This window comes from Phocoena sinus, chromosome 8 (genome assembly GCF_008692025.1).
Source record: "Phocoena sinus isolate mPhoSin1 chromosome 8, mPhoSin1.pri, whole genome shotgun sequence".
NCBI lineage: Eukaryota > Metazoa > Chordata > Mammalia > Artiodactyla > Phocoenidae > Phocoena > Phocoena sinus.
The window spans coordinates 107,991,570-108,013,530 of record NC_045770.1 but is presented as its reverse complement, the minus strand read 5'-3'; the positions used below and the strand labels follow the sequence as shown (position 1 = coordinate 108,013,530).

At 62.7% G+C, this 21,961-nt stretch overlaps 1 protein-coding gene across 2 annotated transcripts in view; it reads right to left on the bottom strand.

Moving 5' to 3' along the window:
- The window catches only part of OSBPL5 (oxysterol binding protein like 5), a 66,783-nt gene that overhangs the window by 29,199 nt on the left and 15,623 nt on the right, over window positions 1-21,961 (bottom strand). Inside the window, exon 1 of one of the 2 annotated variants that reach the window (XM_032638818.1) lies at window positions 6,765-6,781. The exons of the other annotated variant lie outside the window; for it this stretch is intronic. The gene's annotated coding sequence lies outside the window, so the exon portion shown is untranslated. Of the gene's footprint in view, window positions 1-6,764; window positions 6,782-21,961 lie in introns of those variants that run through there. 2 annotated transcript variants of the gene reach the window in all.

Here is a 21,961-nt window from a genome sequence, read left to right as displayed (position 1 = left end):
CATGCCGGGCCACCAGACTTCCCCCGCTAGGGGATGGAGCTCCGTGGTGGGAAGACAGCGACTGGTGCACGCAGGGGAGGGGGCCAAGAGCTTCCCAGAGAGGGGGACGCAGGCGGGCCAGACAGGCAGCCACAGAGCCCTCGGGGGAGCTGGCATGAGGCTGGGGCCGTCCCTGAACCTGGCCTGCCCATCCCACCTAAGGACGCCTCGAGACCCCGCCTCCTGCCCTCCCCGGCTTCAGCTCCCTGCTGGGTTTCTGATACCTGCACCCAAAGCGCCTTAACTCGGAGAGGAAGTGCAGGCGTGCTTACGGTGAGGTGCACCCGAATCCACGCTCCGCCCAAGACATCACCTTCCTGCTCCACAGCACTGCCCAAACCAGTGTCCGGTCCCAAAAGAAGCAGCGGCCCCCGGGGGAGCCCGACGGCCAGTCCTTCAGGTGCCTGCCGTGCCCTCCCAAGCCCTGCCACTGCCCCGGTCTGCCCAGGTTAGGAAAGAGGCAGCTCCCTCTGTCTCCTGCCCCTTTGCAGCCCCGCCCCGAGTGGGGCTGGGGCAAGCAGTTCCCAGTGGACGGCACGCCGCCACCGACGTCAGCCCATTTTATGGATGAGAAAATCATGGCTCCAAGAGCTGATGGCCTAGCCTTGTGGTCACGGCCTGGTAGATGTTGGCAGAGCAGGAACTCTGGCTCGGAATCCTGGGTTCTTTCCACTCCCTGAGGACGTGCTGCATAAAGGCCCAGTGAGCGATTTCTAAAGGCCCAGGGGTGCCTCCTGCCGCCTCCCGGGTGGGCCGGTGGCCTCCTGCCAAGCCCAGGACAAAGTTCCCGCTTTCTCCCCTGGCCCTGGGCCTTCCTGGGCGGGGCAGCAGAAACACAGAGCCTTTCCTGCTGTGACAGGTGGGCGAGTGGACCCGGGCAGGGCTTCAGGAGTGGGCAGGGTGGCCCAGGGTTCCGTCGGCAGCCCCGGAAACTCCTCTGTGTTCCCTGCTCAGGGGTCAGAGTGGGGGTGCTCCAAGGCTGCAGTGGGCCCAGGGGCCCTACCCTTCCTAATCACTACCGTGTCATCCGGCTAAGCTTGTTACCTCTGCCATTTCACAGAGGGGGAAACTGGTTTCAGAGAGGTTGGGATTTGGGGCCCCAGGTCGCACAGTTATTAATTGGCAACGGCTGTGCTTGAGTCAAGTAGGCTGATTCTCAGTCCTGGCCCGAGTCCCCCCCTCTCACCAGTTCAGCTTAGCTTCTAGCAAACCCACTGTGGGGGAGGAGAGGGCAGGAGTCTGGAAGCCCAGCCCCTGCTTGCAGTCTCAGTGCTCACTCACTGACTCCCCAGATGTGTCTCAGGCCAGGGAGCCAGCACCTGAGAGGAGGTCCGCCGCCGTCTTACTCATGTAGCTGAGATCTTCCAAGCACCTGGCTGGCACCCAAGGTGAGTCAGACCAGCTCTTGCCCTGGAGGCCCCAGGACGCGTGATGAGGGATGACACAGGTAGGCCTTCCTCACCTGGAGCTGCCTGTCTCTTAGGGGTTGAGTCTTGCAAACTTGGGGCACGGAGAGGGGCTCCTGCCCACAGATCTCAGCTCCCCCATCTGGCCATGCACCCCGGCTCTACCAGGGCAGGGTGGGGAGGGCACAGAGGTCACTGGCTGCCTTTCTTCTCCCCCAGCACAGCTAACCACCAGCGGCCAGTGGGACTCATTAGTCTGTGAGCCCCACCATCTGCTCATATACACCATCCTCCCTTCCACCTTCCCTCCCTCCTTTCCATCCATCCATCCAGCTAGCCAGCCACCCATCTTCCCACCTGCCTATCTGTCCGTCCATCTAACCTCCTAGCTACCCATCCATCCATCCAAACATCCAATCATTTAACCATCCATGGATCCATGAATCCATCGATCCATCCATCCATCCGTCCAAACTCTCTTCCCTCCCTCCTCCGTGAATCTCTCTCGTCAGCAAAGCAGCTTGATTTCCCTTCCCCGCTTCCTTCCTATTTGCCCAATAATCAGATACATCAGAGGTGACATCCAAATGGCTGAACAGCTGGTCCAGAACAGACCCCCACAGATCCGAGTGCAGTGCCGGCGTGCACCCGTGGATACCCCCTCTGTGTCCTGACACCCCAGAGCAGGCGTGAGCCCCCAAAGGCCCCCCTCTGACCCACTCGGACAGCGAGGTGGCCCCTCTCCTTCGGCAAGGCCTCAGGGTGTACACGCGGCCCCTCGGCCTTCCCAATGCCCACCCCTGGCTGCTGTCTATGATCTCGTTTGGGGTCAAGGAGGGGGAGATGCTGCTTCGTTCATTTCAGAGCTAAATCCAGGGCCCCTCTCGCCAGAGGCTCCACACCGCGTTTAGAACACAGTCCGGCCTCTGTCTCCTTGTCCCTGTTTTCCAGGCCGTCAGGACCCCTGCCCGCTCCTCCCACCTCATTCCCTGCCTGGCTCTGTCACCCACTTGCCCCAGACACACTGGCCCCCGTTATGTTCTTTGAACATGCTAAGCCCGTGCCCACTGGGGCCTCTGCTCTGACGTCCCCCCCCCGCCCCGAACGCCCTCGCCCACATCTCCGTCCGTCCGTGTGGCTGGGTCCTTCTCAAATTCCACTCTCCGCTCAAATGTCCCTTCCCAGAAGGTTGCCACCCCCGTCTCGCACAATGCCACATCTCCGTGGAACAGTCCAAGTTGCTGGACTGTTGCTCCTACATTCCTTCTTCTGTGTCAACTTTCTTCCACCCCAGGGTGCAAGTTCCAGGAAAGGGGACAGCACTGTCCCTCCCGTTTGCTGAGTCTCCCCAGGGCCGGGAGCAGGGACTTGCAGCGGGCGTGGGCGCCACTCCGCTCCAGGGCTTGTGGACCCCAGAGCCTGGGGTGAATGAAGGCCGCGGAGCAAACGCCCCTGGGCTTCGTCCCTCCTCTGTGGGTTAGGGGAGGAACCTCTGGCCAGCGTCAGCTTGGGGGCCGATTTTCACGGTAACCCTGGTGAGGTTCCTGTCCCAGGCCTCCTGCCATGTCTGGTGCAGCCGAGGACTGAGGCCCTGCCCTCCAGGCACTGGCAGGAGGCAGGAGGAATCTGGCACCTGGCGGGTCTGCGGACCCTTGGAGGCTCCAAGCTGGGAGGACCGTCAACCCGATGCTGGGCTGACCATGACCTTGTCTGATGCTCTGCACCTCGCAGGGAAAGCTGAAGGCTCGTAGCCCAGGGAGCACAGACCCGTGAGGATGGAGGGAGGAGGGAGGGAGGCGGATGAGGAAATAGACTCCCAGGCTGAGCCAGCAACCAGGGACCACACCCGCGGCAGGCAGCTCTCTCCCTCTGTCCCGGCCTGGGCTCCAGCTGCCCAAGGGCTCAGGGCACGCTCTCTCTGGGCCCAGCCCTGGGCCCTTGGAGCCTGGATTCTGCCCGCCTGAGACATCTCGGGCCGCCATGTGCCTTGCCCTCACTGGCCTCCCCAACCTCTGACAGCTGGCCTGTGCCCCGACCACAGTAACACCCCTCCGTTACCCTTGGTTACTGGGGTGATGCTTGCCCGTACACAGCTCGCCCTCGGCCTACAGTTGCCTAAATTCTTCCCCCGCTGCCAGAAGTGAGGCTGCTGTGGCTTCACCAGGCCCTCATTATCATGAAGTCCAGGTGTCTGAGGGGACACCGCAGGGTCTGGAGGAAGGAGCCCAAGGGCACCCCGACACGGTGAGACGGCCCCCGACACAGCACATGAGGGGGCCTGAGCGTGAGGGGCCCTGACATCCCTGTGTGGGAGCCTCGGGTGTTTCAGCAAGAGGGGGCCCCCAGCCCAGAGGCTCCCGGGCCCCCTAAGGGGGAGCTCAGGAATCAGGAAGAGGGGCGGCGGCTGGGGAGAAGGTCTGTGGCCTGGGATTGCCCAGCCCTGGCCGAGCCTCGGGGGAGGGCTTTGCAGGCCTGGAGCTCAGCAGGGAAGCCGCTGCAGCCCCTGCTCAGACCCAAGACCAAGCCAGCCTCGGGGCTTGGGAAGGCGTGGCAGCGTTTCCCACGCTGACCTGCAGGGTTGAGGGCGCAGGTGTGGTCAGCTTCCTGCAGGCCCTGGCGGTGGTGGCACCTCTGGGGGACGGTGGGCTGTGGTTTGCTGCCGGAGCCCTCGCGGCCCACCCAGCAAGCAGGAATCCCAGCCCTGGAGGCACACGTGCCCCTGGGGACAAGCCCCCCCGCCGCTGGGACCGCCAGGTTTGTCCGTCTGAGGTCTGAGCAAGCTCCTTCGTATGGAGGCAGGCGTCTAGGCGGGCCCACCCCTTGGCCCGCGAAGCTCCAGGACAGGCAGGGCTGGCCTCCCACCACTCCTCCTCTCAGCTGGTCCTCGCAGAGGGAAGGAACCCTGACCCAGCCCTCTCGGGGGCAGCACGTCTGCCCGTCTCGGGGCCCGAGGCACACACCCCTCGTGTCTTAGTTCGGTCCATGCGCTAACTCCCTGCCGGGCTGGGCTTCCGCTGTGGGGCACATCCCAGCTGATTCCTCGACTGCCTGAACCCCTGGGTACCCACTCAGGCCGGGCACCCGTAGGGCCAATGCAGCATTTCCAGAATGAATCAGCTCACGTTGGCAAGGGGGCTTGAGAGGGGTCAGGGCTGTCACGGGTCAGGGAGTAGCCCTGGGGGCCCAGAGCAAGTAGGGCAGGGGCCCCTCCTGCAGCCCTGCTCTGGGCAAGGTGGTGGCTGTCCAGGCATCCAGGGATAGACCCGCCTCCCCGGCGTCCTCTGAGTCCCAGCAGCCTCCTTGCAGCCTGCTCCAGACTCCTGTACCCCGCCTGCACCCTGAGGATGCAGAAGGCCCGGGCTGATGGGCACCACGGGGGCCTCAAGTGAAACATCACTGCCAGGAGCCGTCAGGGTCCTGCAGCCACAGCCGGGACGTATCCACGGGTGGTGTCTCGGTGCATCCCTGCCCGGCAGCAGGGGGCTGGACAAGCTGACCTTCAAGTTCTACCCCGGCTCAGGAGCCTTCCTGTCAACTGCAGGAGCCTCCTGGTCTGCTTCCTTAGGGCTCCCCACTTCCTCCTGCCCCATTGCCACTCCCAGGCCACCTGGGAGATGAGGGGGACAGATAGGGGAGCACAGGACGGGAGGCAGCTCCGACTTCCGGCTTGGCCGCCCTCACCCTGCACGGCCTGAGCTGGCTCCTCGGCTTCTGTTTCCCCTCTGCGGCCTGACGGCCCCCCAGCGTCGGGGGCAGACGGGTCCCACGTGGTGCTGGCCCAGAGTAGACGGGGTATAGGTCAGGCTCGGCCCTGCCTGGGCCAGCCCCATGTCCCTGAGCTCCAGCACTAGCTCGGGCACCTAGTAGGTGACAAGCTCTCTGTCCCTAAACAAGGCCGCCTGGCCAACATCAAGGCCTGGAGAGCTGCACAGAGCCCACCCTGCCCCACCTGGGTGCCTGCACCCTGTCCCTCCCCTCCCCCACTGGAAGCCGCCTTCCGAGCAGTTATTTGCCTCTAAACACTGTCCCCTCCCTCCACCACCAGAGGCCCACCTTTGGGCCAGAACAATGTGATCTTTGTAAAGAAAGGTCTTTGGTGCCTTATCGGCCAGCACAGACAGGATGCCCAGCCCGCTTATCTGGGGCCAGAATCCGCTGAGCTGCTTGCAGCTCTCGGTGGGAAGGGCTGAGGCTCTGAGAAGGAATCCAACAGAATCCTGGTCTCACTTCGCATCCCACCTGCAGGCGCGGAGGTGGGGGGGGACAATTCTGAGCCTGGGAAAAGGTCCAGTCCTGCCTGTAATGGCTGTGTGGCCTCAGCTGGCCATGCTCATCTCTGAGCCCCTAATTGTAAAGGGGGGGGTTCCTCTGAGTGGGGGTGGCAAAGTCCCCTGCAGAGGCCGAGACGGTGAACCCAGTGTGAGTTCCTGGCTGCCTGGTTAGCTTTCTCACCAGTGGCTGAGTGTCACAACTGGCCTAACTGTGCTAGAGGGCAGGAGGGCAAGGGTTCCCGGGCAGGGGAGACGCGGCTCGGGCCACGGGGGGCTCTCTGTTAATTGGCGGGTGCAGGAGAAGCGCGCACTTGCAGCCCGGCCACCACCAGTGTGCCCGCACTCAGAGTGCCCTTAATTCTGCTTGAACAAAACGGATTGTAAAAGGCGAGGGGAAAAATGCTCTGAAATCACAGATAAGCTCAGGGATGAAGCCACGTGAACCCACCTGCTTGGCTCTCTGTCTGCACATCCAATGGACAGGTCAGCAGATCCCAGGGAAGGACAGCAGCCATCAGTTAAAGTACAGTAGCCATCGGTTAAAGGACAGCAACCATGATGTCAACACCACACATTTGCATTCCAGAAACTTGCTAAGGTCCCAAGGCTAGTGACCACGAAGTCCCTGCCAAGAGGACCCTCATGAGGGTCCAGAAACATGTCCTGGCTACTGTCCCCCCGCTGGACCTAGCATCTGGGGCTCAAACTGGGCAGCCTGAGCAGCCCCCATGGGAGCAGCAGCCCCTTCAGCGCACCGTGGCATGGGGGCGCATCCCTGACGGGTCCAGACCAGTGTTCAGAACTTTGGACCTGTGCTGATGGACCCCTGACGCGTCCCAGGCCCTTTCATATGCATTATTCCACCTGATGTGATTCTTATGATATCGGAGAGGTGAGGGTAGCAGATCTCATGATCCCATTTTAAAGATGCAGATCTCATTTTAAAGAGGCCCCGAGAGCAGGAAAGACCAGCCTGAGGTCCAGTGGCTTGAACAGTGCCCGGGTCCCCGCGAGGTGGCATAGCTTTAAGCCCCCAGTCCCCATGCACCTTGAAGATGGCTGAGGGCAGGAGCAGAAAGGAAGTGGGGTACAGGATCCTGGGGGAGGTGGTGGGAGCCGGGTCTCCCCCAGAGAGACAGTTCCCAGTCAGGCCACCTCGGAGTGCCTGAGCCCTGCGGAGAGGGGCAGGAAGTGGCCTGCCCTGCTCGAGGCCTTGCCTGGGTGTTCTCGGCTGACTCAGCCAGATCACATGCCCGTGGGTAGGGCCGGGCCCTGGCGCCCGCCCACCTGGCTTCCTGACCGACACGGGGCCAACTGGCACACTCAGTACCACCATCGGCTGGCCTGGGCACCGCCCACTTGCCACTTCCTCTGCATCAGGCCACTCCCACCCAGTTCTGGGAAGCCCGGGCCACTGTGGCCTGATCGGATGTGGTCCCCGCTGCAGGCCTGACCCCACCCTGTCCTACCCAGACCCTGCCCGCCCACCTGTCCCAAATGAGAGTTTGAGTTTCTGCTGCAAACTGCATCCTGGTCGCAGTGCTCTGGGACGGGGAGGGGGCGGTGAGAGGACGGGTGCTGTGCAACCAGGCGGGGTTCGGGGCAGTGGGGAGGACGACGGGGAGGGGAGGCAGGAGCCCCCCAGGAGATGGGCTTGCCGAGGGTCAAGGGTCAGGGCTTCCCACCCTCAGGTCCAGCATCTGAACCAGGCAGCTGGATCTGGGCCCCGGAGTGACCTCACGCCCGAGGCACTGCCCGTGCTGTGGGGCTGGCTGCTGACATGAAGTCCTCCGCACACTGGAGGGCTCTCCCAGGGGTGCTGATGTCTCCCGGACATCCCCTGTGACCTGGCTCTCCCAGCGGGGCTTCTGCTCTGCGTGCTCCCTCCCCCGGGAGACACCCCACAGGCCGCTGCCCGCCTGGGTGGTGGCGCTGACGGACAGCAGTTGGGTGGCTGCCCTGGGGGGCACCCGGCACCCGCCCATCTTCCCTCATTGCAGGGCCAAGCCTGGGAGGGAAATTCCAATAAGAAAAGGAGAACAAAGTGGGCCAGGGGCTGCTGTGGCCCAGACTCCCTCCCAGCAGGCAGGGAGGGGCATGGAGGGGGTCGGGAGAAGAGGGGAAGTGGTGGGTCATCGCCGACCCTGAGGGGATTCTGGGGGCTCAGGTGAGTCTGCACTCTCCTCCAGACCCCTCCAGCCTCAGCCTCTCCCCCTGCCCACCCCCTGCTCCCCCCACGGGACCTTCCGCAGCTGCTCCTGTCCTGGTGGCCCTGGGGCGGGCGCTGAGCGGGCCTGAAAACTAGGTAGGTAAGACTGGCGGCCCCTGGAGGCGCAGTCGTCCAGTAAACAGAAGGAGACGAGGCCAGGAGGGCTGCCAGCGGATGGGTCGGGCCGAAGCCTGCTGGGGGTCCCCGGAGGGGGGCACTGGCCCTCGGCGGTGCAGGGCGGGAATGGGCACAGCCAGGGCTCTACCTCAGGGCATCTCTGTCAAGGATCTCCCTCCGCAGGGGAGAATCTGGCCCAGGTTCCCTAAGCAACACCCACCATCTTGGACTGTGTTAACCGAGAGTGAGGCCCCCAGGAAAAGGGAGGGGATGATTCCAGCGGGCCCTCCTTGGTCAGACTGCTGGGTTCTGCCCTGCGCGTCTCAGCAAGGGGTGGCCCAAAGGAATGCTCTGTGAAGGGCCAGGGCGGTGCCGCCGGGGAGTGGTGCCACCTGGGAAGGGCACACACAGCCCAGCTCTCCTCTGTGTCCCTCGGGTGATTGATGGTGTGAGCTCCAGGCAGGGCCGGGCTCATGCGGGGCTCAGACAACCACCATCTGGGGAAGGGGAGGTGCGGCGCCCACAGCCCAGGAAAAGGCAGAGCGTGTGCAGAGGTGGGTGGGCTCCTGAAAGCACCTAGAAGCTCCCTAAGAGACTCAGCAATGTGGCCCCCCAACTTGGGCGGGGGGCCCCCGCCCCCGAAAAGGCTCAGGTCTCCCACAGAGGTCATGGTGGTGGGATCCAGAGGTGTGGGTGCAGCAAAGTCTTCCTCTCCCCCAGCCCCTGCCCGTGCCCCAGCCCTGCAGCGTCCCTGGAATCGGGTCGGGCGCCCCTCATCCAGCACCTTGGCCACACCTGAGCAGGCATCACTGTAGCTCCTGCAGGGAGGTGGCTGCCCCGTCTGCTGGCTGAGAGCGCTGAAGCACGGCGCGGCAGGGTGCCCCCAAACCTGCTCAGGACCCCACACGAACACCAGGAACTCAGCCTCATCGGGGCGGGGGGGATGCAGCCTCCGTCTCCTCCTTCCTACCCCAGCCCGGCTGACCCGGGCCAGTTCTGAGTGTGGAGAAACCCTGCCTCTTGCCAAGAAGAGGCGCCCTCATTCACGTGCCACCTTCACAGGCTCGCTGGTGGGTCATCTTCAATGCCAGCCAGCCTGGCCCCCGGCTGCTCGGTGCTGGGTCGGGGGCGCACGCTGGCTCGCTCGGGGGAGATGAGGGCCTGATCTCGCAGGACCCCTGTGCTCTTGGGTGCGTGAGGTCCACGGAGATCCAATGCCCGGTTTTCCCACAAGTCGTGCAAAGCATACCCCAGCTGGACTGTGCCCAAGGCTGGTTCTGGGACATCAACAGAGCGTAATCCCCGCACGGTGTCCACCAGCTCGGTCAGGCCTCGGGGCCCTCCCCAACCAGAGAGAGGGGCACCGAGGACCCAGTAAGCCTGGACCCCCGGGGACGGGCAACGTCTCCCCACCCACCATGCTGTACAGCATTGAGCCGGAGACTGGGGGCCTGGCTGGGGCGTCCAGGCTCCCTGATCCCCCAGGCTTGCGGCAGCCCAGAGTTGGCTGTGGGCACCTCGTTTCTGAGACCAAGGAGGTCACAAGAAGGGCACCTGGTTAATTTTATGCATCCACTTGACTGGGCCACATGGGGGCTCAGACATTTGGTCAAACACGATACTGGGTGTGTCTGGGAAGGTGTTTCTGGATGAGGCTGAACATCCGAATCGGGGGATTCGGTAAAGCACGTGGTTCTCCGCAGTGTGGGCAGGCCTTGTCCAGTCACTTGAAGGCTTAAATAGCACCAAAGGCTGAGCCTCCCGACTAAGGGCATTTCTCCTGCCTGATGCCTTCGAACTCGGGTGTTGGATTTTTTCTGCTTTCAGACCTGAACCGAAGCATCCGCTCGTTTCCTCGGTCTCGAGCCCACTGGTGTTTGGAGCGGAACTAAACCACCAGTGCCCCGGGTCTCTAGCTTGCGATCACCGCAGATTTTCAGACTGCTCAGCCTGCGTGACGGTACGAACCGATTCCTTTTTTTTTTTTTTTTTTTGCGGTACGCGGGCCTCTCACCGTTGTGGCCTCTCCCGTTGCGGAGCACAGGCTCCAGACGCGCAAGCTCAGTGGCCATGGCTCACAGGCCCAGCCGCTCCACGGCATGTGGGATCTTCCCGGACCGGGGCACGAACCCGTGTCCCCTGCATCGGCAGGCAGACTCTCAACCAGTGCGCCACCAGGGAAGCCCCGAACCAATTCCTTATCATAAGTCTCTCCCTCTCTCTCTACATATATATATATATATACGTGTTTATTACGTATAGATTATACGTCTACAGATACACACACCAGAGAACCCTGACCGACACACCTGGACGTCAGGCTGCCCTCTCCTCCTGCTATGATCACTGACAACACGGCACGGGGGCCCGTGATAAGAGCACAGGTGTAGCCGGCGGGGAGGCAGCACCATGGGGTGGGGAGACCGGCCACGCACCTACTCAGTGCCTCGGTTTCCTCGTCTGTAACAGGCTCACGCAGCACCCGTCGTACGGTTATTGTGGAGTCGAGGCTCGCAGAGGGTTTAGAACAGCAGCACCAACAAACGTGAAACGGTTTGCAGCACCGAGCCCTGAAGAGACAAGCCTGGCGTCAGGAGTGCAGCGATGGCCGGGGCCGGGGAAGGCTTGGCGTGCGGCCGGACAGAGACAGCGCAGGCCCCTTTCCGGGGAGCCGTCCATGGGGAAACCAAAGCCCTCTGGGGGACTGAGGCTGAGAGGTGGGCTCCCGACAGAGCTGGGAAGACCAGCGTGACTGCGAACACCGCCACGGGGCCACGGAACACAAATGTGAGGGTCAGGCGTGCACGCGTGGGCCCGTGGCCGGCTCCTCAGCTGGTTTGCTTGATGGCCCCGGGGATCCGGGCGGGCAGACGCCGTGCAGTAATTACACTCCAGTCTTGTCCCAAACCAGCCTCGGCCACACTGCAGGTGGAAAAGACTTTGAACAACGTGTGGGAAAACCGAGCATGTGATCTCAGGGAAGCGGACCCGCCTCCCTGCTCCCCACACTCCGTAGGACGTGCAGCCCGGCACGCGGCTGCCAGCCCTTTATTTGGTGTCGACGTTGTAGCCCCCGGAGGGCTGAGACAGAGAAGCATGATCACGGTCTGGGTTAAAATAACTGAACTTATGCCAAGAACCAACTATTTACAACACACACTATAACTCACAGAGAGAAGACAAACTTATGGTCACCAAAGGGGAAAGGGGGGGAGGGATAAATTAGGAATTTGGGATTAACAGATACACACCACTCTGTATAAAACAGATAACCAACAAGGTCCTGTTGCACAGCACAGGGAACTCCACTCAATATCTTGCAATAACCTATAGCACAAAAGAGTCTTAAAAAGAATATATATGTGTATAGCTGAATCACTTTGCTGTACACCTGAAACTAACACAACACTGCAAATCAACTATACTTCAATTTAAAAAAAAAGTCTGAAATTTAAAAGAAAACAAACAACAATGACCATAGAAGCCACGCCACCTGGCTTAACATACAATTCTATTGCTTCCTCTTTAATGCCCAACTGGCTTCGGACTCCACAAAACCCCTCCCTGGCCTCGTCTCGGTGGAGGGTGAAACCTCCTTTCCTGACTGTTCCCCCCGAATCTCTCTTCTGAAGGAAACGAGCTCCAGATCCAGGGCCGGGGCACCCTCTCTGCCCCAGATGCAGCCAAGCATCCTTGGGCCGCCCCCTTTGCTCCTCGAGGCTGGAGGGGGAAACAGAGCCTCACTGGGAATGACCTGTCTCTCGGGACCCTTAAGAGCCTTGGTCCCATTCCTGTGCGCCCAGCCCGCTCGCTTAGGGGAAACTGCTTCCCCTTGAGCCTTCAGACGAGCGGGGTCCCCACTCACGGGGAGCCCCAGGGGACTCACTGAGTGGGACTCACCGCCCCTGTCGTGACTGCTCCTGGCGAGGATGGGACGTGGCTCTCAGGACCCAAGTACCAGAAGGCGAAGACCCCGGGCTCCCTGCTCACCTGGGAATGGCCGGCACCCGGCTTCCTCCAGGAGCATCTGCAGTGGGGGAGGACGTGGACCCCCGACACCCTCCCACCCAGCACTGGGCCAGTGGGGTTTCCAGTAGGGCTGGAGCTCATTCTTACATAGCCCTGGGGTGCAGGGCTCACCGAGGTTTCCAGGAGTTGGGTTCTGGGGGGTTTCGTCACAACTTGAGTGCGTGGAGAGAGCAGGAGGGGGCCCAGCTTCTCTGACGTCCAGGGCGAATCCTTGCATAAACTGAAAACTCCCTCTTGCTGGACAGTCCCAATCCTCACACAGCGGCAGCTCCCCAAGGGGCGCACGCCCCCCTGCATCGCATCCTGCAGGGCACTGAAGGAGTCAGCAGGTGGGCGGCAGGCACCATGCCCCTCCTCCCCTCCTGCCGGCCTCCCACCCTGTCCAGGGGCTGGGAGGATCCTAGGTCTTGGAAGCAAAAATGACCGCAAGCGTCGCCATGCTCTGTTTTCCCGCCTTTTCTGCATTTTACAGATGCGGTAACTGAGGCCCCAAGGGTGAGCTGACTCACCCCGGGACATGTGGCCGGGTGGCACCGCCCCCTCGACTCCCAGCTCACCCGGGGCAGGCGTGCTTGCCCCCCGACCCCCGGCTCGGCGTCAACCCCAGGGGAAGGGCTGCCCACATCTGCCGGGACTGTCCTGAGAGCCAGAACAGGAACTCCAGAGAGAGAACGTTTATGGGCTGCAGGTCCGTACAGCAGGGAAGCCCACTGCCTCCTTGCCATGTCCCCAGCTTTCCCGGCCCCGCCGCCTGCAAGAGCCCAGGACCCCTCTGGGTGGATGGGCTGCCCTTCTCTCCCCCACGTCCCGTGCTCCTCCAGCCACTTCCCCTGCAGCCCGATCCGTGAGCACCTACTGTGCGCTGTTCCGCCGCCCTGGCCCTCCTGCAGCCCAGCCCGCAGGTTTTAACTCGGGGAGGGGCTGTCTGCACTTCCGGCTGGAGCTCACGGGGTCTTCCTGCATGGCTCCTGGCGCCCCTTCAGCGTCCAGCTCAAGGCCTTGTTCAGCACTGACCCGCTGGGCGGGCAGCTGCTGGGGCGGGAATAGAAGCCCTGCCTTCCAGGCCCTTCTGGGATAACCAGTAGAGGCAGCCCCCCACCCAGTGACCCCCAAGTCAGGCTGTGGGCGCCCGGTCACAGCCTCCACCTGCCACTCCCTGGTGGTTTCTGGGGAAACCCGTTCTGTCACCTGTCATGCGCCTGGCGGAGAAAGTGGCCTTGCCAGTCAGGTAGGACCAAACTGGCACAGGGCCGAGGGCCCCACCTTGTCCTGCCACGGTAGGGACAGTCCAGGAAGGTGACCTGACATCTCAGGGATGTGGTCACCAAGCTTGCGGACCCCCGGTCCTGCCTCCAGACGCTTTTGCTCACTGGACCCTCAGCCCACTGTCAGGGCCCAAGCAAACCCCACTTGAGGGCGTCCGGCTTCCTGGTGCCAAAGTGTCAGTGTGACATCGGCCTGAACCACGAGACATTGGCGGGGTGCGGGGGGCATGCCAAGGGCTCACAAAGAGACCAAAAGAGAAACAAGGAAGAAATGAAAACCTCTATCCACAAGCAGCGTGCACACACGTGTCCAAAAAGCAGAAGCAGCCCAGACTTCCATCAGCTGATCAACGGCTAACCAAACTGTGGTCCATCCATACCACGGAATATTATTCAACATGGAAAGGAATTCACTAAGAGGAGCCGTCTAGAAGGCACTATGCAGAAGTGATGATGGGTGCTGTTTCTTTAAAAAAAAATCAAAATTGCAGGACTTATCACATTTCCATTGATCATAATCACAGTGGCCAGTGGCCCTGCCAGCCTCTGGCCAATCCTGAGCTCTGTGGAGTGGACCCATGGCCCTCTCACCAGGTGTGTAGTCAGCACGCCTGACCCGTTCTCCAGACACTGAAGCGGCGGCCGCCCAGCCCAAGTCCCGCCACCGTGCCTTGTCCGGTGGAGATACTGAGGTTTGGAGAAGGGTCCAGAGACCCCCAACGACCCCCGAGGTCAGGGCTCCCGGAGGCCACTGGGGCTGAGAAATGGCCCTGTGGGAGAGGTGAGGAGGCAGGGCTTGTCCTCCGAGCTCTGAGACCTAAATCTGGGTCTGTCCCCTGACACGTTGGTCACGCCATGAAATGACAAGTTCTAAAGCGTGACGCTGCATCGGGCGCCTCGTGAGCAGAAGGTGACAGCTATAAATGAGACCGAGAGTGACGGGGACACAGCGACCGCTCAGAGGCCGGCTCGGGTCAGCCGTGCCCCTCTGGGTCAGGATGAGCTTTTCAGATACCTGCCCAGACAGCCTGCTGCCCCTTCGTCTATGCCTGCCTTCGGGGACGCCCCAGGGAACCCAGCCTGCCCGTCGGCGCTCCCTCCGGGCCCCATCATTCGCCCTGAAACACCTTCCCTTGGTTTCGAGAGACAGCCCCATCCCAGCCCCCGGGGTGGCGCCCTCTCTGGCCCCATGAGAGGTCAGGCTCCTGACCTGATGTGTGGGAGGCGCCCACATGCTGAGACCACAGGGCCACCCCCTCCAGGCTGTCCTTTCTGACTGGGGAGGAGGTTTGACAAGCCCCCTCTGCCCCCCAGCCAGTGAAGGCCAGTCCAAGGAGACAGAGGGACTGGTGGCTTTACCCATCAGGGCCTGACCCAGAAGGGCCTTCTCCTTCTGGAGGTTAGAGGTGACAGCAGCCAGTGTCCCCTGTCACCTGCTGACTGTAGAGGTGGCCGGTGACAGTGGCAGCTTCACTGCGTCCTGAGGCTTTTTGGAGAGAATTAACAGGTTTCCACAGAGAGGGGCTGTATCGGTGTCCTGGGGCGGCCGGAACAGAGGACCACATGCTGGGCAGTTTATAAACAACAGAAACGGATTCTCTCCCAGTTCTGGAGGTCAGAGTCTGAAATCAAGGTGTCGGCAGGGCCACACCCTCAGAGGCTCCCTCCTGCCTCTTCCAGCTTCTGGGGGCCCCAAGAACTCTGTGACTTACAGAAACAACCCTCAGTCTCTGCCTCTGTCTTCCCGTGGCCTCCCCTGCATGTCCATGTCTCAAACCTCCCTCTCCTTCCCTTTCTCCTAAATCACGGGATTTAAGGTCCACGAGATAATCCAGGATGACCTCGGTCAAGACCTTTCCCTTAACTACCCCTGCAAATTCCTAAATCCAAGTAAGGATGCATTCATGGCTTTTGGGGTTAGGACTTGGACATATCTTTTGGGGGTCACCATTCAACTCACTGCAGGGAGTTTCAGGGGCACCCAGACCAGCAGAGACCTGGGGTGGGGATGAGGTGTTACAGCACCTTGCCACCCACGGGAAGGTACGCAGTGCCCCCCTTGGCCTGCAGGAGTCCCAGTGGCTCTCGTCCCCTTGTCCCCTCCGCTTGCACCTGCCCCTCCCGCTCACCTGGGTCAGGCCGACACCCATCAGCTCCTCCCACTGTCCCATCACCCTCAGCAGAGCCACCTTTTACCCTGTCGCCCCCTTGACTAACCTCCTAGGGCTCCATCCCCGGATGAAGCCTCAGACCCTCCCGCCCCTGCCCCTCCACCATGGAGCCCCCAGGGAGCTCCTGGGAGGTGGCAACTCTCCTGCCATGCAGATGGCCCCGGTACCAGGTCTCAAATGCCAGGCAGCTTCACGCATCCCTGCCTTTGGTCTCCCGGGTCCCTGGGCCAGCGGTGCCTCCCCGCTGCCCGACACCCCGCTCCAGAGCTGGGACCGGCCCCAGCACTCAGCTTGGTGTCACCCCCGACCCTGAAGCTTCCAGCAAGCTGCTCCTGCCCCCCAGCTGCTGCTTCCTTTTTTTTTTTTAAGTATTTATTTATTTGGCTGCGCCGGGTCTTAGTTGCGGCATGTGGGATCTAGTTCCCTGACCAGGGATCGAACCCGGGCCCCCTGCGCTGGGAGCGCGGAATCCCAACCACTGGACCACCAGGGTTCTCGAGGGTTGCGAAGATCTGTTCTGGCTCCGGCCCAGCACCGGCTGGGGACCCCGAGGCTGGGAAGGGCTGTGTCCCCGAGCATCCCAGGGGTGTGTTCTCGGGGGCCGACTTCTCAAGGTGCTATCACAGACTCGAGCCCCCCACTCCGACCCAGCAAGAATCGAGTATCATTTTACAGGCGAGGCCTGGGCAGGGAGGGGGCCCGAGGCTGGCGGGGTCTGAATGGAACCCAGGCCTGTGGCCCTTCTGGGACGAGCGGTGGTCCATCATGTGCTTTCTTTGTGTCATCACCGGAGGAAAGTCACACTGCCCAGCGGTGCTCCCCGATGATTCGGGTGGGCTGAGGGGGCTGTTTGGGGAGCCCCCGTTAGAGAACAGTGGAGGGGGCTGCCTGCTGCCCCCCTGGGTCATGCCAGCCCCAGCAGCGTCGGCCCCAGAGCCCAGAGCAGCCGATGATCATTTCTAACTGACGCTTACCTCGGGGAAACCCGGACGGACATCTGGAGCTGGTGGAGGCCCGGGAGGTGAGCAGTGTGCTCTGTGGGAGGGTGGAAAGGGGTCTCTAAAGATCTGAGGGCCCTTGCAAGGGAAGGGGAGAGAAGATATAAGTGGAGACCCCAGCCTGAGAGGGGGCTGGGCTGCAGCAACATGGTGGCCGGGGCCCCCGATGGGCATGGCTGCTGGACCCGGGGACAGGGCGTCTGGCTGGTTCCCACCGTCCGGCTGGCTTGGGCCCTGGGTTTCCGCTGCACTTTGGGTTACGTGTCTTCGGCAGAACCGCTGAGCCGCCGGCACGTGGTGCTGGGGAGCAGGTAGGTTTCTCCTCGGGAAGGGGGCTGATCTTGGGGTCCCTCCAAGGCCCGGGAGAGGATGGCGCTGGCCTTTGCAGGGCCTGGCACAGAGAAGCACGGACCGCGAGAGTATCGGGGCGTGGAGCCCATAAACCGAGGGGGCCTGGCCCCTCTATTGCTCATGTGTCCCCCGCGCCCCTGGTTTGCAGGGGGAGCTGAGAGTTTAGACGTGGCTCGGCTGAGGACAGAGGGGTCTTGTTGCCCCAGTGCCCCCCAAAGCCCAGTGATGAGTAAGGACCGTGCTCCATCAGAGGGGGGACGGGCACGCACGGCGGGCCGGGGCTGGGGGAGGCCAGGTGGTGGGGCGGGTCCAGGCCCCAGCTCTGCCCCTGGGGATCCTGCCCAGGCTTCAGTTTTCAGGGAGAAGGACTCCACGGACTCAGCCCTCCCCCCAGCTCCAAAGTGAGAATAATGAGTCGGTCACAGGAAAGGTGGCTTCTGCGCAGACCGGGCGTGCGTGACCAGGTGTACGACTCGCTGGGTCCCCAGGGCACGGGGGCGGGTGTCGCCCTGCAGCCGAGCCTCAGGCAGCCTGCCCTCGGTGGAACTTCAGCGAGCCCCTCCTTCTCCAGTGGCAGAGGTCTGGCCAGCCTGGTCAGGCCCGCTCCAGGGGCCGGGCTGGACAGCGGTCTGGAGGGGTCCAGGTGATCCTGGCAGAGGTCCCAGGAGGAGGGGGCGCTCGGCTGCAGCCCTCGGGGTCGGGTGTGTTTCACACTCCGTGTCCCCAGGGGCTGAGCGCAGGACCTGCCTCTGCTGGTCGGCCTGAACTGACCTTGAGCGCTCAGGTAGGGCCAGTCACAGACCGAGGCCGGCCCAGGGCGACAGACTATGGCCCGCTGCTCGGCGGGAAGCCCCCTGCTTTCAGGCTGCTCCTCTGTGCCCTATGGGTCAGCCCAGCGGACACCCCATGAGCACACGGCCCTGAGGAGGGACGGAGGGAGGGGAAGGCGCACGGCCTCTTTGGAGGGTCGTTTGTGAGCGTGAATCAAAGTGTCAAGCACGAGCGTCCCCTGAGCCGATGATCCGACTTCCAGAAATTTACTATGGGGCGTGAAATCCATATAATCAATATCTGTGCCAAGAGACACATGTGGGAGGATTTGCTCTGCAGGGCTATTTTCAGCAGTGAAAATACCCACCTACAGGTAGGTGGCGAGTAAACGAAGGGATGTGGGTGCAGCGGATGCTAAACGTGGCCACGGAGACCACGCTGCGGACTCGAAAGGGATATGCCAAGGAGTGGGCTGTGCCTCAGAGGCTCCAGGGCGCGGTGACGGAAGCCATCAACCCGTGAGTGTGTAAATCGGTCCATACGACCTTCTCCGTCTCGTCTGCTCTCCACGAAGAGCGCGCGCCCGTCTTACTGCGGAGCACGCCCCCGGCAGAGCTGTCAGCAGCCCGAAAGCAAACAAGAAGCAGCAAGAGATGCTGGGCCTCCAGGGGGCGGGAGGAGCTCTTGCCCCGGACTCGGGGAACTCGGGGGAACGTGGTCTTGCAAGGGCAGGTGGCCCAAGGGCCTTGGAGGAGCGTGGGGAAGCCTGGGGTCCCTCTCGCCCAGCTGGACCCCCTCTCTGGGAGCCGACAACCCCATACTCCCCCCACTTGCACGGCCCTTCCACCTCCAGGCCGGAGTGGACCGGAGCCTGCTCTCCAGATGCCCACGGCCGCCCCAGCCTCACCGAGAGGCCCTCAGCTCCTAGCACCTGGCAGGGCCGGTGTCTGGCCCAGGGCCACTCCCCTGGGCTGTTCCCCCAATCCTAGCTCTTCGTCTCCTGTTCTTCACATGACCCCCCACCCCCACCCCGCACCAGGTCTCAGAACCTCTGCTGTGGCATCTCCTCCATTCCTGGGAGCAGTACCCCAGGTGGGGCACCCGGCTTGTCCCTGCAGCCCCAGTGCCCAGGGAGCATTCAGCAAGTAGCATGTACCAACGGTGATGCTCCTGGGGGGGGATGGAGGCGGGGGTGATCTGACCGAGTGGGATGTGTATCCATGAGGCGCTCGGGAACCAGACTCGGCTGACTGAGGAAGTAACCTCTCCACCTTCAGAGCTGCTCCAAGGGGCCATGAACAGACGGGGGGCAGGGGGCACGCGGGAGAGCACAGCAGAGGCAGAGGCTGGGGACGCACGGCCCAGAGGCCCATCCCGGGACCCTGCCAGGCAGGGAGGAAACAGCGCCTGGAGTCTCTCCTGAGGGTCTTCGGGGAGGGTGGGCTTGACCCCTCCAGGAGTTCCTCGAGGTCACGTGGGCTGTCCGGGGTGTGACCTTCCAGAACCTTCCCCACTGCCTCCTGCTCCCCAGCACTGTGTGTGGATGGCCACGGGGCCCTGCCCTGGAAACCCCACACAGACAGACCTGGAGGGGAACCTGGGGACACCTCCACCCTGAACACGTGCTCTACGGCGGTTATGAAGGCCGGCGACAAAAGAAGGAGAAAGCGGGGGTGAAGGTCAGGAGCTGAGCACGAAGCTCTATTTTAAACCCGAGTCCAGGGAGATGAGGTGCAGCTGCGCCCGTCCGGGGTCGGCTCTGGGGACCGCGGGGCGTCGAGGGAGCCTCTGTTACACTGTCCTCTCCGCCTTCGTATTTCACATTTTCTGTGATACAGAGTCAAAAAGGAGAGGCTCAAAGCTCTCTCTTGAAAGCTTAAAGGGAGAATTTAATAAAAGCCTTGAAACGAGAGAAGAAATTCACATAACATTAGAGTCCTGTCCTCACCCCACCCCCCAAACAAGGCTCAGAGTTTAAAAGACTAAAAACAAGCCAGGTGCCTCTGAGGACATTGAAAAGGTGACAGCCGGCCGATCAGAGGCTGCACCCCGGGGAAAAGCCAGTGCTCCCTCCCCGAAATGGGGAAGGTGATCCAGATTCAGAGTCAGCCAGGTAACGAGTGGCAAGAACAGCTGGGGGTCCCCGGTGCCCGCCGCTCGGTGGGCTGCAGCGTCCCAAGAGCGTGGACCCCCAGCGGCTGGGCCCCCGCCTCGCCCACTGCAGAGCGGCCTGGGGCCCTCCGGCCCTGCCCTAGGCCTTTCACAGACTCCGGCCTGATTATGTGGGTCTCCCGGCTGTCCGGGGCGTCTCTCCTGATTCACAACAGCCCCCCAAGATCAGCAACACCCCACCAGAGGCCCCGAGCCGGAAACCTGGCAGAGGCTGGGAGCGGGGGCCCGGGTGCTGCCCTCAGCTCCCACCGGCCTGGGTTGGGGGCGGTCACCCCTCGGAGGCCACCTCTCCAGCAGGCTGCCCTGCTGGGCGGCCTAGACAGCGCTGCGACACGTGCTGGGGCAGGGGACTCTGGCAGCAAGCCCCTCGTCACTTCCCTCCCCACTACCACCGCCGCCGGGACCCCGCTCCTCGGCCCTGCCCGCGGGGCTGCCGTGTGGCCGGTCAGCAGGCTCGGAGCCCGCGCAGCCCATACGGACGGTTCACGGCCAAACAGCACGCTTGTGCCCACTCTGGTCGGGTGCACACCGCGGCCTCTCCCAGGCTCCTGGGTTTACGTCCTCTGGGACCTCCTAGGAGGCAACCCCACCACCAAGAGGTGAGGCCAGGCGCTGACCAGAGCCGACGGCCAGCGGGTCGGGTGGCTCGAGCCCTCGGCCCCCGCGCCGGCACACGCCCGTGTGCCCCCAAGGTGAGGGCAGCCCCCAACCCTGCTCCCTTTCTTCCTCTTTGATCATCAAAACGACCCGGCTCTCGCCGACGTGTCAACGGGCAGTCACTGCCCTGGCCGGGCGCCCGGCAGCTTGGGGTACGGCCAGCCTGGTTACTGGGCCCTGCCGAGGGTGTCCTAAGTGCCGGATGCTGGTACACAGCTGTGCGAGGCCCTTGTCTCCCTTTTCCACCCTGAGTGCTCACCCCCGCGCCCCTACACGATGACGCAGGCCTCTGAACCCGATCAGCTGCCGTTTCCCCCGCTTGTGTCACCACAGCCTCCTGAGTGGTCCCTGCGGCCCGGGGAGCCAGCGCCCCAGGTCTGGGCAGAAAGGGCTGCAGGACCAGGGAGAGGCGTGCCCAGGGCAGCTCCTACCGCAACCAGGCAGCCAGGAGTTGCCCTCAGGAGCCAGAGTCCCAGGGCCCCAGGGAAGGAGCTGGCACGTTTCTTGCCTTCTAAGAGGCTCTCTTGAAAGAGTGTTTTTCGGTTCCCAGGTAAACACAGGTGAGACAAGCACAGCTACTCTCCCCCGGTTCACTCCCCAGGGCCTGGGACCCGCTGAGAGTTTCGCAGGAGGGGAGGAACCAGGGGCCCTTGAGCGCGAAGCGAGGACCTGGCCCGGGGGGTGGGCGTGCCTGATGCACCCAGGCCTGGCCGATCGCTTTAGCAGGACACAGGGAATTGTGGACCTGGAGGGGTTCATGTCTCAGGCGCAGATCAGCGGCCAGGAGGCCAAGGACCACGATGCCGCACCTCCAGATGCCGGGGCCAGCGACCTGTGCCCCGCGGGTGTGGGTGCTGTGAGAGCTCACTGGACAAACGCTGGTCCAGGGGGAACAGGACACATCCCATCCCTTGGTGGGGAGGTCTCCCCAGCAGTCACACCCAGCTCAGCCAGGCGCCCGAGCGGTCCTTGCCTCTCCGGAGGCCCAAACAATCTCATCTGTATAATAAGGCAGCCCCCTGACCCCGCATCCGGGATCGCTGGGAGGACAATGGGGCCACATCCGTGATGTCACCCCTGTCTCCAGAGTGCCATCCCCTCTCCTTCCCACCGTTCGGTCAGTCAGAGCCCAGCTCTTAACCACCACGTCTCCAGGAGTCCCAGCAAGCTCCTGGCCACCGCCCACTGTGGCCACCCACTCCTGGGTGCGGCAGGTGGGATGAGGTCCCCCCAAAAGGTACGTCGACATCCCAACCCCTGGGACCTGTGAAGGTGACCTTCTTTGGAAATAGGGTTTCTGCAGATGCGACCGAGTGAAGATGAGGCTGCATTGGAGCAGGGTGGGTCCTGGTCCAATGACCGTGTCCTTATAAGAGGAGAACAGGACACAGAGACACAGGAGGAGGCCAGGTGACCACAGAGGCAGAGGCTGGAGGGACGCGGCCACAAGTCCAGGGATGCCCGGGTTCCCCAGAAGCTGGGAGAGGCAGGAAGCTTCCTCCCCC